The 14,302-nt window shown below is 40.8% G+C and overlaps 1 long non-coding RNA gene across 1 annotated transcript in view; it reads left to right on the top strand.

Annotated features, from left to right (window-relative positions):
- The first annotated feature begins 339 nt into the window (after positions 1-339).
- The window catches only part of LOC141791322 (uncharacterized), a 40,365-nt gene continuing 26,402 nt past the window's right edge, over positions 340-14,302 (top strand). The window contains exons 1-2 of the long non-coding RNA XR_012598315.1: positions 340-396; positions 853-948. This is a non-coding gene — a long non-coding RNA (uncharacterized LOC141791322). The remainder of the gene's footprint in view (positions 397-852; positions 949-14,302) is intronic.

The following is a 14,302-nucleotide window of genomic DNA, read 5'->3' as shown; positions in this document are numbered from 1 at the left end:
GGCCCACTCTCAAAGAGGTTAACTCAGGAAAAAGGAACTAAAGTTACAACCTAACAAACATAATTAAACAAACCTAACCTAAATGAGACACAAATGGGGGGTTCAAATAGGCAAAGGGCCAGCCCAACATAAACAGAAGGGGAGTAACTAAGGAAACAAAAAACTAAACATCTAACAAACTCAGCATAACTCCATAAAATTATTCAGACTATTTACAAAAACTAACGTGTCTTTCTAACTAATGAAATTACAAATAAAGGTTTCCTGAGTCCAAGCATCTCCTGGCTTCCCCCATGATGGTCTCTCCCACTTCCTGTGGGCGGGGCTTAAGAGGCCATGTTGAAGCCTTGGCCAACATTTTGCCAGGAGAGCTCAGACAAAGAAACAAACAAAAAGGTACGTATCACTTTGAAAAAAACCATAACTGCAAACTGAATCAGAAAGTAGAAAATTAAACCATGTGACAACTTGTTAAGAAAATTGTGTGCACCCAAGTTAAAAAAAAAGTGCCCATCTAATAAAAGTGACTCAACAAAAAATGTGTGTAATGTGACTTTTCTAAACAAACTGCTATGTTGACCCCTAAACACAAAACTAAACTAACATGAGGCTACTACAAGATGTAAAGAGGCATTTTTGTATTATTATGAAATGATCGTCATTTTCAGTTTTGGGTACCTTTACTATCAACCTCTGGTAGTCAAGCACTTGCTTTTGTACAATTTCTAGTCATTCATTTGACTTTAACTGCTTGGATCTTAATAAAACACGATAAAATAGGGTATAAAAAACTTTTGACATGTAGTGTGTGTCAGCAGTTAAACACAGTATGACTCTGTTCTTGCCCCACAGACTCCATGAACAAAACTCCTTCACCAGAGAGAGCTGCGTCTGTAAAATCAGATGTCAAACCTGTGATGAAGACACGAGGAAGAGGAGCAGATGGAGGTGTGTGTACTGCTGTTATCTGACAGAATGGAGGGATGAATGTGTGTGTGCTGTGTTGGCTTGTTGGCTGGTAAAGAGCTTAGTGAGCATGAAGCAGCTGGACTGAGCTGATAACTACCCACTACCTGACACACACACACACACACACACACACACACACACACACACACACACACACACACACACACACACACACACACACACACATTTAGATTATATACGTACATGTAAACATTCAAACTCAGTCATAGGACCATGCTCAAACACAGACTTAGTCGACCCTATCTCTTTAATTGAAATACAGTTTGGAGGAAGAGCATGCTTAGGGTTCAGGAAAAAAATTGAATTGATAGTAAAAGGAAGAAAAAAAGGAAAATAAGAAAAAATATGCTTTGAAGTCAAGTAGATTATAAAAAGAAGGAAATATTTTAACATTGACATGGTTAACTATTGTGTTTTCACAGGTCTTTTACACAAAAAAACCCCCAACATTTATTGCCACTTGAAAAGCAACAACACTCAGAGTTGACATGTTGAAATGAATTTGTCATGATGGGAAACTATGGCTGTTCAAAAACACTTCAAAGGACTCAAGAAAGACATAAGACAAAAGAAAAGCAGAAAAGACAAAATTGGTGCATCAAAATATTTCAGACCAAAAAAGTTGTGTTGAGGGTAAAACAGTCTGAGGCCCCGTTTACACGACAACATTTCATCTGAAAAAATTAAAACGCTGTGAAAAAAATATGCGTTTCTGTGTAAATGCAGAGGGACTGAAAATGCTGTAGTAAGCATGCCATGTCTGTAGGTGGTGCTATAACTGTCTTGTCCAGTAGCTGCTTTTGGTGGATCTACATTTAAGCAGAGTTGGGCCGATCATCTGGTGTAGTGGGGAATACTAAGTGCAAAAGTGGAGCAACAGATGAACATTTTCTATGAAAACAGGCAGATCTGATTGATCAGAGGTAACTTTTCTGACACCTCCTACTTAAAACCCAAAAAGTCAGAAGGATCGTGAGGCCCCGCTTTCACGGTCCATATTCATACTGAAAATCAAGATCAAGATCAGATTGATTGAACAGCAGATTCAGCAGATTTAGCAGCATAAGCACAACACGGTAGTTTGTGACGATTGTAACAACGGTACTGTTGTATGCGCTTGTGCAAAGCGGAGTGCGACGTCAGCGTTTCCACTGAAAACGACGGCTTACTGTTTACACGGCAACAGTGTTTGCAGTGTTTCAGAACAATCCCACTCTGGAGTATGTGTTTTAGGTCGGCTGAAATGCCATTTCCGTTTTCTAGTGGTGTCAGGTGATTAAAAAATAAATAAAATTAAAAATAATAATAATCAAATTAATTACAGGACCTGTAATTGATTAATCTAATCAATCACATTTTAATCTCATATCTGGTAAAGGTCCCCAAGTGCATGACTAATCAAATGAATACACCAAGAAGAGAAGATTTATAAATCCACTGTTTTTTTTCAACTGGCCAATATTAAAATGCCAGTGCTTGCTGCTATTGACGTTGTGCCATCTACTGCTAACCTTGCAGAGCAGACGGACCTGCCTGATTCAGTTTCTGAACTCCTGCAGGTCCATCTTGCCAGGCTCCAATGACGAACGATTTCACTTGGCTTAATTCTGACCGGCCCAATCAGGGAAGAGAGGCGGAGCTGTGGGAGCAGACGTGACGTCAGCAGACTTTCGTACTTGTCAGCGTTCCTTTGATTCTTAAGTTAAATTTATAAAAACGGAAGCTGTCGTCTTACACCTTTTTCTCGTGATTCAGTAGTTGTTCATCTATTGTTACTTAGAAGCATTGGCTCTATATATATATAATATAAGCTATGTCATACCGTGGCTTGATGTGGATTGGTCCGTGGTGAATGTGTTAATCAGAACGGTCGTCCAATCACCAGCTGCAGATTTTTTTTAAAGTCCCGCCTCTGAAAACAAATCAGAAGAGCTGCTACCCAGATGGACTAGTGAAATATTTCCGTGGCAGATATATGAAACTGTTCGTCTGGCGTGTCAGGTTAATCTACTGCATAGATAGAAGTAAATAATGTTTTTCAGCAGATGAATGAAGAGACTTATCAATGGAGTGGGCAGTGTGGGAAGTCCTCGGTCTTGTGACTCCAGCTGTCTATCAGTCACGCAGCTTGTCGGACTTAAAACGCAGCAGGTGTAAGTTGACAAATGCAGTCATGTCACCAAACTTATCTGGTGTATTTCAGGCGTTATCCTAACAGCCTTGAACCACCTGCAGCTGAGACAAAAGTGTGGTCTACTCTTACAGCAGCGAGCAGCAGCTCCTATAGCAGTGAGACCGACACCGAGAGATTTATATCTCTTGGTTGTGGATGTCCAGGTCTGTCCTTTGTGTGTTCATCTCACATGTACAGTCTGGAGACATATGTTGGGGGATGACCTTTAATGACACAATTAAAAAGATGTCTTTACAAAAAGCCAATGAAAAACTATTTAAGAAAGGAGGGTTGTCTTGAAGGTCATTTTAAACGCCTCTTTCGATCCCTATAAAACCTGTTGTACTTGCTTGAGTCTCCAGTTTTTTTTTGTTTTTTTTTTTCTTTTTAATTTCTGCAGAAATAAATGTTCAAGCTTGTGGACCCACTTTGCTTTTCTTCTGATTCTTGACTTTTACTTCAACATTTGGTGCATTTTTTGAAGATTGGGCTTAGACTTAGAAATTCTTAAAATTTAGCAGGTCAGATAAGATGGAGCCTCAGCTTTGAAGATCTGCTTAAATTTTATCCTCAAAACAAAAGACACAGCAGTATCTCCCAGTTGTTTTGTCTGCTATATATAAAAATCTCAAACTTGCAAGAAAAAAATATTCACAAAGATGTACAGGTTTTTTTTTAAGTTTATTGTAATGTTTCATTAATTTCTTGGAATCTCCATAGTCCGGATTTCAACAGCTGCTCTGATCATAAAAGCCTGATGCATTGTTTTGTCTCTTAATTTGAGCAACACATGTAAAGAAAACTCCTCTCATGAAAAATGTACAAAGGTAGTTCCTGAAAACATCATTATTTCCTGCGTCGAGGTGGTTGTGTGATTAGTAACTGTAGGTCAAAGGTCACTGTGCTTATTAACTCACAGCTGCATAGCCTCCGGCAGCGAGGAGCAGGGGGAGAAGGAGGAGGAGGGGGGATGAAGATGTGGAGGTTCATGAAACAGAAAGTGAAGGCTGCGATAGCTGCAGAACACATGTGACCTGAGGGGAAAGAATAAAGAAGTGATTAAATAAAAAAGGATCAACGAAGGAGGAAGAGGAAGAGATGATGAAGGACAGGAGGAGAGGAGCGAGGAGAAAAATAAAAGATGAGGGATGCAGATGGGGTAAAAAGAAAAGAGAGCAGAGTCCAGCTGAACTCGCTTCATTAATCCAGGAGATCTAAACACACCACCTGAGGCAGTAAAGACAGAGAGAGCAGAGACTGAGAGGCTCTGATTGATGTTTTTATGGTAGGAATGGGTGTGTATTGGCACAAACTGCATTTTTCCTCATTTTTTTTCAAATTGCAGTAATTTAAAACCTGAAATCTGACAGTTTTCCCTGAAAAAGTTGTGCCTAGAAGCTCAACAGCCTAAAGCAACAGTCCTATAATCCTTGAAATGTTAAATTATTTCCACATAGAGCTAAAAGTGCGACCACTTTTGATCTTGAAGGTTTTGAGGTGCTTGTTGGTGGATTGTTTTTTAGCTGAACAGATTTTTCACATCTTTAACAAAAAGCAGCAGGAAGATACAGGAGTCGGTTGATTTTGCTGAGATGGCGGGTGGTGTCAGCTTTCTGACCACACTGCCTTCAAAGTATTTGGAAACCAGAGCTCAATAAATGTGTCAGTGATTGATCAGTCTTTATCTCTGAGCATGAGTAAGCATCATGTAGGATATAATGTGTTGACTGCATGTTCTCTCATCTATCATCTCACAGTGGCTGTGTGTTCAGTCAAGACCTCCAGACAGAGGTGCCTCTGACCCAAACGAGGATCCCCTTCTAAATCATGTTGGGCTGTGGAACCTCAAACCTGTTGTTGTTGATTTCAAGCTAAATATGGTTTTGACAAGGTTTTATTTTGTGTGCATTTTTATTTGGTTTCCACACATGACTTCCTGTGTTTGATCTGCTTGTGTCATTGCTCCTGCATCCGACAAAAGTAGAAGTCTCACATATGCATATTTGCTAGGCGCCACCCTGTTGGCTATGGCTGCCTTCTGCAGCACCTCTCTCTTCTTTGTCTGTTTTTCGTAATCTTTGTATTTGGAGTGGATCATTACTTTGTATGGCTCATTTTTTGGTCACGGACACTGAACTTTTTGTGGCTTCAGCGATATTTTTACTACTTTTTCTCCTGTGTTTAGAGATCCTACATGTAACCATGGCTGCATTGTTTACATGTGAGATCAGCTGTTAGCAGCCTGTAGCATGTCAATGCTAACTGGTGTAAAGCCTGATGTCTTCCCACAAGGTGAGGAGAAGGGGGTGAGGACAACGTGCTGGTTCTCAGTGTGAGCTAAGAAGTGATGACATCGACCTGTCCTTCCATCCATTGTGATTGGGAACGTAAGATCTATCTCCAATAAGATGGATGAGCTAGCCATGCTAACCCAGCAACAGAGGGAATACCAGAGGGCAGAGTAGCATCATGCTATTCACAGACATGGCTAACAGAGCTAACACCAGACACCAACGCCACATTGGAAGAACTTCACCTGCTGTGAGCAGACAGGATTCAGGAGACAGAGACTGAACAGACTGCTGAAGAAGCTCAGTCCGGGACCCTGTGGAGGCTGGCTGAGCTGGAGAATGATGGACAAGCTGTCATCATCTATTTTCTTATGCCCTTTTTGCACTTTCTGTACACTTTCTTATGTTTGTTTTCTTGATCGCTGCTGTGACTTCAATTTTGTTGTACTTGTTACAATGACAATAAAGTTCTATTCTATTCTTTTCTATTCTGATGCGCGATGCTTCGACTTGCCAGAGCTAGGGTGCAGCCGGAAAAAAGCTTGTGAGAGCTGACACATTGACTTGAAGAAAAACCTATCAGATCCAGTCCTAGAGCAGAGACATATTTGTTGTATTTTGACCAACAGACTAAAAAGAAAATATACTTATATACTAGGATGGAAATGAACACAAAAATTACCTTTCTATCTTTTATTATGTGAAAATTTCTCTAGTTTTGAAGAACACGCAGCATCATTCCACTTAGTGTATGGGACAGCTGACAACCGGAAGTTGTTTTGTTGGTGGGGAATATGTTTACCAGTTTTGTTTTTTCATTTAGTGAACAAAAATCAAATTCACAGTTTTAAGACCTGAAACGAAAAGTCTGAAAGTTGCTGCTTAGTTAAAGTAACTTTTGCAGCTTCACTGCTGATAAAAGTATCAAAATTCTGTCTCAGGTGACCTGTGCTTGGAAACACAAGGTGGGAAATTACAGGATGTTGTAATAATGGTGGGGAGGGTGGCATAGTCTGCTGGGGGCTGTAAAAAGTTTTCATTAGTTTGTTTATTCTGGAGAAACTCAGGACATCTATGTGACCTAGTTAGGGTGTTAAGATTAAGTATAACCGGCCTATTTCTTCACACTTTGTCTCCCCTCCTCGAAGCTATACTTAGCGTTACTCGTCCATGTTTGCACACTGCCACAGATCCAAACAGGGATTTAGCAGCAGACACTTTGCTGTGTCACCTCATCCCCTGTCCCCCGAAGATTCCCTTTTGAACCCAATTCTCAGAAGAGGATCCAGAAAGCGGTCAGGCCTAACAGCGCTGCCCAGCGGAGCATTGGAGCCAGACAGATTGGACACAACGGGGGACAAATGAGCAGAGACTCATGGGTAATTTGGCGTGATGATGTGATTTGATGCAACGTCTGAGACCTTTTTTTTCTTCTTCTGTTCCTTTCTTGTCTCCTTTGATCTGAGCCAGTTGACTTTGAATGGATGAATGAACGGATGAAAGAAGGGGTGAATGAAGGGATGAATGACTGTAAGAACCAAGGGAGTTGGAGGTTTGAATGTTTAAGGGAGGACATGGTACGTGGGTGGACTAACAGTTGGGGGATGAGGTGATGGTGCAAACAGGGTGGGAAGGTAGAATTAATGAATAAATGAAATCATGAGTGAAAGACTAAATGAAAGGATAAATAAAAGACTAAATTATTATTTCTCCAAATGGATGGATAAATTGGCTAATAGCTAAATTGGAGATGGATGAGCAGATAGAATGGATGGATGGATGGGAGAAAAAAATGGTTGGATGAATGGATGAATGTCTGGCTGGCTGGCTGGCTGGCTGGATGGCTGGATGGATGGATGGATGGATGGATAGATGGATGGATGGATGGATGGATGGATGGATGGATGGATGGATGGATTGGAGGAAAAATTGTTGGATGGATGGATTGGAGGAAAAATTGTTGGATGGATGGATGGATGGATTTGAGGATGTTGAATGGATGGATGGATCGATGGACAGATGGATGGATAGATGGATGAATGGATTGGAGGAAAAATTGTTGGATGGATGGATGGAAGGATGGATGGATTTGAGGATGATGGATGGATGGAAGGATGGATGGATGGATGGATAGATAGATTTGAGGATGTTGGATGGATGGATGGATGGATGGATGGATGGATGGATGGATGGATGGATTTATGGATGGATGGATAGATAGATTTGAGGATGTTGAATGGATGGATGGATGGGCAGATAGAATGGATGGATGGATGCAAGGAAAAATGGATAGATAGATGTTTAAATGGATGGATGGATTTGAGGATGTTGAATGAATGGATGGATAGATGGACAGATGGATGGATTGGAGAAAAAAATTGATGGATGGATGGATGGATGGATTGAAGGATAAATGGATAGATGGATGGTTAAAAGGATGGATGGATGGATTGATGCATGGATGGATGGATGGATGGATGGATGGATGGATGGATGTTGAAAGAATGGATGGCTGGATGGATGGATTTGAGGATGCTGAATGAATGGATGGATGGATGGACAGATGGATCGATAGATAGACGGATGGATGGATGGATTGGAGAAAAAATGGTTGGATGGATGGATTTGAGGAAAAATTGTTGGATGGATGGATGGATAGATGGATTGATGGATCGATGGATGGATGGATTGGATGGATGGATTGATAGATTGGAGGAAAACTGGATGAATGGATGGATGGATGGATAAATTTCTGGGTGAAAGGATGGAGAAATAGAATTAAGGGAGTATGGATTGATGAATTGATTACTTGAAAGATGGATAGATGGTTAGATAGATGGATGAATAAGTAGATTAATGGGAGAATGGAAGGATGAATGGGTTGATGGATGGATGGATGAGCTGATAAATGCACATTTCAAAGATAAGTGAATGAATGAATCAATTTAGCAGATGGATGGTTGTAACTATGTAAAGATGGATTGATAATGAAAAGAAAAATAAAACACCAGATTCAACGATTAATAGCTTGGTTGATGATTGGAGAAATGAATGGAGGGATTTCCCACTCACACTGTGAACATGATTTTAAACAGAGGGGGACACAAGCCTCGTGGCACCTAAACACATTTTCATCTCCTTCATCCCCGATGAGTAGAAAGAAATGATTTCTGGACTCTGTGAGGAGGAGAAACCTAGGGAAACATAAATGAATAAATAAAAAAGTAAAATGATATAACTGAAGTGGGCATGCTGTCACAAGCATGTGTGTGAGTGTGTTTATTCAAAATGAAAATGTAGAGAGTGTTATGACTTCACATTCTGCCTTCAGGCTGTTTTTTTTAATCAGTCTAAGATATTCTTATTTTAAAACATGAGCCAAGAGACATAAATTCTGTTGATTAAAGTCCTCTCACTGCATTTATCCCAACATTTCTTCTGAATTGTGTGTGCTGTCAAATTTAGTGCCGCTTTCATCCCACTTATGGGGCAGCAGATTTACATAGAGTATTAAAACGGTATTTCATGTGTGTAAGTGTTTCTCTGAATGGAATACCATGTTCTGTGCAACCACTGAAAAGTTCTGTTTTTCAATGCTTGAGTTCTCTCTAAACCTCATCAGTCTCAGCTGTTTTATAACTGCTAAATGGAAAAATTTGAGCAGAATTTCAATCTTAAATCATGAAAATATTTCAATACAAATAAAGCTGCAGCCTTGTTTTGCTCTGGCCTCACAAAGCTGTATGAAAATCACCTTTGCACACTTCGAGGTACACTGCTTTCACTGTCAGCCACAGAAATGTTGGCTCGTTTGTGGTGATTTTTCTTGGCCAAAGCTTTTGAAAGATTCATTGTGCATTCTGTTTGTGAGGCTTGCTGGCAAATTCATCTTTTTCTCCGCTGGTGCAGCATGTCGGGAATTTTATTTCTCCAGGATTTAAGACACAGAGCCAACAGCAACAGCATTGCCACAACAGAGCCCCTCTAACTCTGATTGATCATAATTGGTAGGGGTATAAATTTGGGTGGAAACAGACCCTTTTCTTTTAATATCTGCAGATATGCACCATGGGGTCATGTCATGGTGGAAGTAAGCTGGCGTAGACGTCTCTTCTCAGAAACGTTTTCTCATTCCTCTTGGGGGGATTCTGCGGTGTACCCATGCCAGTTATTTAATCCCTCCTGTGAGCTCTGAATCTAGGCATCCAGGAGACATCCTAATCAAATGCTTGAACCACCTTAACTTGTTCCTTTTGGTGCAAAGTAATAGTTGCACTTCTCTGATCTTCCTCGGTGTCCACGGTCCTGATAACCGATCCACAAGACTGAGCCTAGACATGATTACAGGTGAGGGTTGGATTAACTGCTACATCTAAAGCTTTACATAAAGGCTAGCTTTCCCTACTCATGACAAAAGTATTCCAAACAATTTAGGATTTTAACCAAAACCTTTCTGAAAAGAAACAACCTAAACCTAACGTAAAGCTTTTGGTTTAAGCTTTAGCTTCCAAGTAGGGTTGCCAACTTTCTCACTACTTAATATGGGTCAGGTGCACGGTGCCATGGTGGTGTGAGTATGATGTGTGAATTCAGCATATATTCCTATTCTGATTCAACTGGAAATGCAGAAAGTGTGTAAACTGCACAGTCTATTCTTTTATGCAAGTTATCCACATTTTGTTTGCCAAACCGACCGCACCACAATACTACACATTACCTAAACTTTTATTCGCCCTTTTTTTTTTTTTTTGGCGTGACGTGACGCATATCTGCTCTATACAACACAACAGCTATCACATTATATGTCTAAAATCTATTTCAAATCAAAATTAAAGCTGCAAGCAGCGTTAGACGGGTCCTCGGGGCTCATGCCGGTTTGGCCCTACTATCATGGTATTGGCCCCACTGTGTCCAACAGAATAAGACGAACATTTCATCTCTCTAGGACATTCCTAGCACCTATTAGGGCCGTTTTAGTGTGCCTAGGTGGCGCTGTAGAGCATATTATGGGATCTTTGGGGTCATGTTAAGTATCATATGGAAATTTAGGGCACTCATAATGTGTGTGGCAATTTTGGTGAGTTTCTGAGCATGCTTGGGGTTGTTATAAGCAATCAAAAAGTGTAGGTAGGGGAAAAAATGTGTGGAAATATTTCTTTGAAGAGAAATAGACAACTTCCTGTCAGGGGCAGGTCAGGGTGTCAGCAAATAATTTTTTCGTCTCAATGAGATGAACATTTTGATGTTGGTTTGATCTCTCTAGGACATTCCTACTGGCTGCTATGGCTGTTTTAATGTGTCAGAATGTGGACAGAGTGAATATTATGGGATGTTTGGTATTATATTGAATGAGTTTGATGCTTGAAATGTGTGTGCTGATTTTGGTGAGTTTTTGAGCATGTTCAGGGGTTCTAATAAGCACTTTAATGGAGGAGAGAGTCATTGTGTCCTCTGCTGAGTCATGTGACCAGCTGTGTGGAACCCCTAATCAGTGTGTGACATCATCACACAAGTGCAGGAGGATCAAATTCCGAAGGGACAAACTTCTCATCCTGTAGGTCAGAATGTTGACCTAATCTGTGTTAAAATATAAATGTCTTGTATGAAATTTTGCGAGGAATCCAACCATGTCATTTTTAAAGCTGTGCAACTTTTACTTTTTTGTCTAGAGGCCCAACTGCTCAGCGAGTGCTGCTCTCCCATCTGTTAACATTGCGTTGTCGGCGACTTTGAGGGCTCGCCATTCGAAAACCGGGCCCGAAACAACAACTTCCTTCACAACTTTTGTAGAGGCTTAAATTTCAGAAAACTCTTATTTTGGCGGGCAAATTGCTGGCTTCCTGTTGGAGCTATGCAAAAATACCTTCTATATTTTTTGTGCATCTCAATGAGATGAACATTTTGGTGTTGGTTTCATGTGTCTACGACATTCCTGGCCCGAGCTAGAGCCATTTTTGTGTGTTTTTGAGTGGTCTTTAGAGGTTTTTTGGCTCTAGAGAGATTATTATGGGATGTCGGGTTTTATTTTTTGTATTTTATAAAATTTTTTGGCAGTCACAATGTGTGTGCCAATTTTGGTGAGTTTTTGAATATGTTAAGTGGACCTAATAAGCGTTCAAAGCGCGTGTGGAATAATAATAATAAGAAAAAAGAAACGCAGCAGGAACAATAGTGCCCTCGGCCTTCGGCCGAGGGCACTTTCTAGCTTGCTAGAAAGTGCCCTCTTCCGTTGGCCGAGGACCCTAATAAAAGCTTAATGGGAAAAGATGAAGTGTGAACCAAACGTGGAAGAGCTGATTTACAAAGTTAATTAGGGATACGTTGCATTAGCTTGCAAGCTTCCACTGATATAGTGCTTGGAAGAGAAGGGAAGTTTTTCATTAAATGTTGAATTGAAAATGTAAGCTGACGCATAAAACAACAGGACGAAGTTACAAAACATAACTTATCATCACTAGTTAAAATGAAATCTGTGTCTTATACTTAAGCTTGTCTTCCTGTTACGACCGGCTCAGGCTCTGTTTCAGTTTACACTGGCTAGACACCGACCTCTTGGCAATGGCTGCCTTTTGCAGCAGCTCTTTCTTCTTTGTCCGTTTTTTTGTAATTTTTTCATCTTTTTTTCATAATCTTTGTATTTGGAGTGGATCATTACTTTGTTTGGCACATTAGTTGGTCATGAACACCAAACTTTTTGTGGCTTCAGTGATATTTTTACTACTTTTTCTCCTGTGTTTGTCTGAAGATCCTACATGTAACCATGGCTGCATTGTTTACATTTGGACTCAGCTGTTAGCAGCCTGTAGCATGTCAATGCTAACTGGTGCAAGGCCTGATGTTTCCCCACAAGGCGAGGAGAAGGAGGTGAGAACAACATGCTGGCTCTCAGGTGTGAGCTAAGAAGTGATGACATGGACCTCTCCTTCCATTCATCGTTATTGGGAACGTAAGATCTATCTCCAATAAGATGGACGAGCTAGCTGTGCTAGCCCAGCAACAAAGGGAATACCAGAGGGCAGAGTAGCATCATGCTATTCACAGACATGGGTAACGGAGCTAACATGAGACACCAACGCCACACTGGAAGAGCTTCACCTGCTGTGAGCAGACAGGATCCAGGAGACAGAGACTGAACAGACTGCTGAAGAAGCTCAGTCCTGGACCCTGTGGAGGTGGAGGCTGGCTGACTGGACAATGATGAACAAGCTGTCAGCATCTATTTTCTTGTGGACTTTCTGTACACTTTCTTACGTTTGTTTTCTTGATTGCTGCTGTGACTTCAATTTTGTTGTACTTGTTACAATGACAATAAAGTTATTTTCTATTCTATTCTATTCTATTCTATTCTATTCTATTCTATTCTATTCTAGATGTTGCTCCATTTAAAAAAAAAAAAGAAAAAAAAAAGAGGCTCTCCAATGGTCTATGATGGATTCTGAAGAAGCATGTCACAACCAAGAAATAATCTTCAAAACACAAATTTACTTACTTTTCTGTGCTACGGTAAGATCATTTTGAATAAACAGCAAATTTTTCAGGACCAGCTTTTTCGGGTGATCACAGGAGAGTGTGTTTATCTGCCGCTTATGAACATAGATGCGTAAACCCCGTAAAGACAAAGTGCTTGTTCACAGACTACAGCAGTGTGTGGACCCTGTGTTTTGTATTTTTAACTGCTACCCCTTCAAAAAAAGTCTGTTGTACGTGCACCAGTGCATGCTCAGGAGTTACATCTCTCCACCATCATACAGAGCTGCTGCTGCTGCTGCTGTACGAACCATTCTCACGTCTGATGTAATGTAAGTTTCCTTCCTATCTTTCTTGTGATTGTGCTTCACTTACTTCAAAGGCAGAAGTCCTTTCAGCACAGAGCAGAAGACCCACCTGCAGGGCTGTCTCACCCTGAAAACTGTGTGTTCATCAGTCTGTTTCATTTGTGTGTGTGTCTGTTAGAGAATAAGGGTGCGTGTAAGACTGTGTGTGTAAAATCTAGCTCCTCATCTTTGACATTTCCAGGTCACTCAGTTATAAAATGGCTTCTCTGCCCCCGCCCTCGCTCTTCCTCCCCCTCTGCTCCTGTGTTTTTTACCACTCACCATCTCTCAGGAGGGAGTAGGGGGAATGGTGAGAAAGCAGGACTTAGAGGGGTTCTATCCCTTCTTGATTAAGACAAACTCAAATCTACCACAAAACCTTGGCCCAGACATACCTGCCTATTTGGGATTTGTTCACCTGGGCCAATCTGAAGAATCAGCGTTCGTATTTGTCTATTTAGACTTTTTTGTAAGCAGTGTTAAAGTTATCCACCAAATCTTGATTTCCCAGTACTTCCCTGTACTTGTGGATTTTCCAGGGTATAACACTCTTTCCACCCTCAGGTGAATTTATCAGTGAAGGTACTGTGATCACAATGGGTAGTGTGTTTTGTTTTTGTCTTCTTCTGGCTTACAAAACATTGACAAGAACGGCTCCTGCCTACCTGGGGTCCCTCATCCAGGTCTACACTCCTTCTCGCCTACTACGCTCTGTTTGTGAAAGACGCCTGGTGCTCCCAGCCCAGGGCGGCTCCAAAACTCTAGCCAGACTCTTCTCCTCTGTTGTTCCCAAATGGTGGAATGAATTACTTAACTCTATATGATCTGCAGAGTCCCTTTCTACTTTTAAGAGAAGTCTGAAAACTTATCTGTTCAGGGAACACTTGTGCACTTAAGCTGACCCTTCTCCTCTTTGCCCTCAGGGGTAGAATGAGTCAGTAGGTCCAAGACTCAGCTCTTATGATTTTTTAGCTCTACTACTGAATGTTGTTGAAGGAAGTATACTGTTACAGTAGTTAATTGTGGTTTGTTGG

This window comes from Halichoeres trimaculatus, unplaced genomic scaffold, assembly GCF_033239565.1.
Source record: "Halichoeres trimaculatus isolate MK-OKI-2021-1 unplaced genomic scaffold, fHalTri1.1 fHalTri1_scaffold_6, whole genome shotgun sequence".
NCBI classification, from domain to species: domain Eukaryota; kingdom Metazoa; phylum Chordata; class Actinopteri; order Labriformes; family Labridae; genus Halichoeres; species Halichoeres trimaculatus.
The sequence above is the reverse complement of the archived record's forward strand: the minus strand, read 5'-3'. Positions and strand labels throughout refer to the sequence as shown.